This window comes from Ambystoma mexicanum, chromosome 1q (genome assembly GCF_040938575.1).
Source record: "Ambystoma mexicanum isolate Mex_15411 chromosome 1q, UKY_AmexF1_1, whole genome shotgun sequence".
NCBI lineage: Eukaryota > Metazoa > Chordata > Amphibia > Caudata > Ambystomatidae > Ambystoma > Ambystoma mexicanum.
The window spans coordinates 127,490,833-127,496,832 of NC_090922.1; positions in this window are offsets into that span (position 1 = coordinate 127,490,833).

Below are 6,000 nucleotides of genomic sequence, written 5' to 3' on the forward strand. Positions count from 1 at the left end.
GCCCCATCCTTAGGGTTCCAAGATAAGGCCAAGAGTCGCACATCTGAGTCCACCGGTTTCCCGCTGCTGTGGGTTGGATAGGCCACAGTCACCATCACCGCCCACCTCCATAGCCAGCCGGCAATCGAGCTCTTCAAAGAGGAAGTCATCCACCGCAGCCAAGTTGCGCGAGAAGTCTGCCAGGCCTAGGTCAGAGGAGGAGAAGAAGCCAGCGCAACCCAAGCAGGCTCCTCGGGCTCATCCAAAGTCCACTTCGGCCGATACATCGACGGCTACAGTGATGGACACCGTAGCGGTGGGAGCTGATCCAACAAGGGTGGCGCCTGCAGCTCAGAGGGTGTCTCAGCTCTCACGGCGAGACACGGCAGTAGAGGCATCAGCCAAAGCTGCAAGTACCGCTGGAGTGGAAAAAACACCTGTCCATGTCCTGGTTCAAGACCCTCAGAGTGGAAAGGGGGGGCGAGGTGGTCCCGAAACAGACCTCCAAGGTTGGCTTTTAACCCATGGCCATTTCATCCACGGACGATGACCAAGAGTCCATTCATGCGGTCCACAAGGATGACGATGACAGTGGCTCAGGGCCTCGCGCTCCATCGCTCCATCCTCAGCCAAGGGACATTCTATCCACTCTCTACACCTGGGTGACAGAGATTCAACAGAGGTTGCCACTGGCACCCATGGTGCCACAGGCTCCTGATCAGCCTCCTTGTAAAAAGAGGAAGAGTCATCTGACGCCTCGGCATCAGTGTCCACCACCACGTCGGGACCCGACTCCTCCAGCAGACCCGGATATGTGCACTGGTCCGGAAATGGCCATGGGAGCCAGTGAAGATAAGGACTTCGTCCCATCGGACGATGAATCGCCACATCTGGATTCTCCTCATAGCGTTTTTTCACCGGATGAGGTGGGATTGTTCCATTCCATGGTCTCCAGGGCCTCCGAGCTGTTCCAGCTGGTGCCCTAGGAAACAAAGAAGGAGGGTTTCTTGTATCAGCGGCGAGAATCCAAGGGGAAATCGATCATGGCAGTACCCTTTCTGGACGACATTTGGGAGGCGAGCCTGGCCCTCATGAAGACCCACAGACGGCTCCAGCCAAGCGAGACAGGTTGTAGAAGAAGTACAGGGTGCCGGACTGCGGGTCCATTTGCCGGAGGTCTCAACTGTCGCCAGGCTCTATAGTGTCGGCTGCCGCAAGGAAACATTCAGCTAACCCGGCCTCGTCGTCATCAATCCCCGCCCCCCCCCCTCCCCAGACAGCGAGAGAAAGGGGATGGACGCCATGGGGAAGAAGGTCATTTACACAGCGGCCTCGATAATCAAGGCGGCCAACCCCCTGGCTATCTTGGCCCGGTATGACAGGGAGCTGTGGGACAAGCCTGGCCCAATCCTGGAGTTCCTCCCAGACAGCAAGAAAATGGAAGCTCTCGCCCTTTTTCAGGAAGCGGAAGTGGCGTGGGACCATGCCATCTCTGTGGCAGTGGACATCGCCCACATGGGTTTCCGGCAGATGGGAAACAGAGTCTGCCTTCGTCAACAGGAATGGTTGAAGGCCACTAACTTTCCTCAGGACGTTCATGTGAAGGTGCTGGACATGCTTTTTGACCAAAAGAATCTGTTTGGGAAGATGCTCGACAAATCCCTCCAAGCCATGAAAACAGATACAGAGATGGCACGTTCCCTTTCCACCCTTCAGCAACATTGCTTGTTTTCCTTTTGCTCCTCCAGGGGAAAATCGAGCAGATCGCCCAAAGGTTTCTCCACATCTTACAGGCAACCTCCCCGATCCTCCACGCAGGAAGCCTACAGGGCCTGCTCCCAGGCCTAAGGTAGTGGAGGCCAGCGTCACCGTTGCCCTCAGTGCAGGGCCCCCGCGCCCAAGCAAGCCTGACCCGGTCAAGACATCAGGCCCCCTCTCGTGCCCCCCAATGGGAGGCCGGCTGACTAGGTTAGTCAGCGAGTGTAAGAATGTCACCACCGACAGATGGGTGCTAGACGCTCTAGCCCAGGCGCACACCTTGGAATTCCAACACAGGTGCCGTTGTATTCCACCAGTTCCCTGACGGGAGCAGCAATTGCCTCCACTCCTGGAAGATGTGCGAGCCATGTTACAGAAAGGGGGGATAGAGCTCATTCCCCAACGGCTCCGGAGTCTATTCCAGATACTTTCTGGTAAGAAAGAAGACTGGGGATGGCGGGGGGAGGGGTCCCGGAGACCCATCCTGGACCTACACCATCTGAAAAAGTACCTGAAGTCCCACAAATTCAGGATGGTCTTTTTTTTTTTTTGTCATTGGAGCTGAAGGACGTGTACTTCCATGTCCCCATTCACAAGAAATATCAAAAGTTCCTATGGTTTGTGGTGCATGGCCAGCACTACCAGTTCAAGGCCCTACCATTCGGTTTGAAATCGGCCCCAAGGGTGTTTATGAATTTCCTTGCCCTGGTGGCGGCCCATCTGAGTCTGCAGGCATACACGCATACCCACACCTAGACGATTGGCTGATTTCTCTCTCTCTCTCTCTCGCTAAAGAGAGTGGGAGAGATGGCCGATGAGCACATGAAGGAGACCGTCCGACTACTGACGGAGCTGGGATTCTCTGAATTATCCAAAGTCCTGCTTAGCGCCATCGCAGAACGCACTGTTCCTCAGCGCCAGACTCAATTTGGTGGCTTGCCTGGTGTATCCCTCGGAGGAGAAGCTAGCAGTCATTCAAGGGAAGGTACAATGGCTGTCGTTGGCAAAGATTGCCATGGTAACGGCCATGAAGTTGTTGCTGGACATCATGTCATCCTGCATCTACCTCGTCCGTCTCTGCAGGTTGCAGATGCGACCTCTGCAGGAATTCTTGGATGCACATTGGATAGAAGTGTCCGGAGGTTTTGCAGAGGAGTTCCGGTGGGCAATTGAGTGGTGGGGGGTGTGCTCCCATATCGCCCAGGGAACAGGATTTCAATCCCTGCCATACCAGGAGACGGTCACCACGGACACCTCTCTGGAAGGTTGGGGGCTCGTACCGAACGTCTAAACAACAGAGGTCTGTGGCTTCCAGAGGAGAAGAACCTGACAATCAACATCCTGGAGCTACGGGCAGCTTTCTGGGCCCTTAAGTCTTTTCTACCATCTGTGAAGGGCTAGGTCAGACACCAAAACCATGTTCTACATCAGGAAGCAAGGGGGCACTCAGTCTCCAGTGCTCTCCAGGGAAGTTCGGGACCTGTGGTACTGGGCCATCATACAGGGGATGTTCCTCTTTCCTCTCCACTTGACAGGCATCAAGAACACCATTGCAGTCTTCCCTCATCAGGGAACTGCGCTCCTGCCACAAGTGGGAACTTCTTCAGGATCAGGTGGACCGCCTATCCGTCACATGGGGAAGACCCCCCGATTGATCTCTTCGCCACGGCGGCAAACTCCATATGCCAGCAGTTTGCCAGCAGATTACATCAGCCGAGGAGCTTGGGGACACGTTCTCCTTCCCATGGGAAGGCCTTTTTCTGTATGCCTTTCCCCCGTTTCCTCTCCTGCTACGTATCAACACACTCAGTGTTGATGGCAGCTGATACTCATCGCCCCGGGATGGCCAAGGAAGATATGGTATCCGGACCTACTCCGTCTGTCAGCGACGCCTCCAGTCAAGTTGCCGATAGTTCCGGATCTGCTTGCCAGAGAGGGAGGTGCAATCCTTCATCACGACCCAAGATCGCTGAACCTGAAGTCTTAGCTCCTTCAGCCTTAGATTTTGGAGGCTATGAGTTGTCGCCGGACTGCAAGGAAGTCCTCGCCAAGGCCAGGGTGTCGTCGGGTAAAGTGCTACGGTCATAAGTGGAATTGTTTTGCTGCATGGTGCCGGTCACAGTAGATAATCCCTCTGAGGGTCAAGGCTCCACCGATCCTTCCATACTTGCTATCCTTGGCAAGAGCTGGACTGGCTCACGCATCCATCAAGGTACACATGGCGGCCATCTCCCGTTACACCAGGTGTCCGGGATGATCCTCGCTGTGGTCCCAAAGACTTGTCAAGGAGTTCCTCAAGGGGCTTATCCGATCTTTCCTGCCGGTAAAGGCTCCTCCCCTGGCAAGGGAACTCAACATGTTTTTAAGGAGGCTCATGGAGGCACCTTTGAAGCCTATGTATCAAGCCCCACTCAAGTTTCTCTCGTGGAAGACCGTTTTCCTTGTGGCCATCACCTCTGCCGGACGTGTGGGTGAGATCCTTGCCCTATCCTGCAAGCAGCCGTATCTGACTTTCCACAAATCAAGGGTGGTACTGCATACGCACCCCTCTTTCATGCCGAAGGTTCTGTCAGAATTCCACCTCAACTAGCCTTTGGTTTTGCCTGTTTTCTTCCCGAAAACTTAATTGCCAGCGTAAACGGCCTTGCATTCGCTGGACGTTGCTCGTTCCTTGAAGTTCTACATGGCACGCACAAAGAGTAGTCAGAACACTTCTCAATTGTTTGAACTTTGGGCCGCTGCCAGGCCGTGCGAGAGCCCACTCCACCAGAGCGGTTGCTGCAACGACTGTATTCCTTTCTGGTGTGCCCCTGCTTGGCAACATGGAGGTTCACGCATACCTTCACGAAGTTCTACTGCGTCAACAGGGATTCCAGGGAGGAGTCCAGAGTCGGCCAAGCAGTGCTACTCAACCTGTTTGCTTGAGGTAAGTCTGTTCCAGGGGTAAATGTTAATTGCTTCTGTTGAGCCTTGCCACCTCCCGTGGTTGTGCATATATACTGCTGTGTAATCGTTATTCATGAGCATGTAAATCCATGCCAGACCCCATGCTGGAGAAGGTTTAAGTTACTTAGCTGTAACTATTGTTCTCCAGCATGGGTCTAGCATGGATTCACATGTGAACCCTCCGTCCATCCCTTCTGTGGCTCTTCTTGGTTCATACTGCCACTTTACGTGCTTACCAAATCTGAAGATGGCTTCCAGGGGTGGATCTTAGGGAGAAGGCTGTCATTGGATGGGGGCAGTATTATGCAGAGTACAATGATTGGTTAAGAGGATTAATACAGTTTTTAACTGAAAGTGAAATTGTTTTTTTTTATTTACTGAGGAATCTGGCCTGACTGGGAATATTCATGAGCATCTGAATCCATGCCAGACCCATGCTGGAGAACAATAGTTACAGGTAAGTAACTTAAACCTTACCTTTGTTACCTCACACTAATAATCGGCAATTATCAACAAGGTGCAAAAGAATTGCCATCCATCTAGTGTTAATGGCCATGATTGAAGACACTTAAAGTAGTGGAATAAACTGCATCTGAATTCCTTGTTCTTAAATAAGTTGCTCAGTATCTGTACATCCAAGCATCTTTTTTTTTTTTTGCCTACTTTTTTTTACGGGCATGGTGGCTTTTTCCAAAACAAGATGTATTACCTATTACAACATTCTCTTCCCTTCTGCTTAATATTTTTTTCACGTTATACACAGCTTGAATGTACCCTTCAACTATTGTGATGGCTACATTCTAAAAGGAACCTTTGAACATCATGGGTTTTGTCGTTTTAGCTACAAAAGTATTGTTGGAACCACTTGGAGAAAGAGCTGTATCAAGCAGTCATCTAAGATATTGGGCAGCTGATCGATCATGATAAATGTAGAAATCTGCATGCCCCGGCCACCATCCTTCACAGCTCTAGAGAGTGTCTGCTTGGCAATTGTACTTGTTTTATCATGCCAAATAAATTTGATGAACATACTAATTTCAATACCCCGGTTCGCCCTGTCCTGAACTTCAACCCTCTGCCTGGTTGCTGGCTGTAACTTGCCTCCCGTACTCTCAAGCCTAATTGCAAACTGTAACCCCTTGCTCACTTGATTGTGTACCTGCCTTAAACTCACATATTGCTTGCTTTTCGCTGCTCGCTAGTGCCTTACTCAGGATCCCTCTTTAAGTGTGCTCTTAAATCTGTGCAGCCTCCATTCTGTGCTGTATTTAGTGCTTTTTGGGGGAATTCGAATTTAGGTGTGCTTTTAAATCTGTG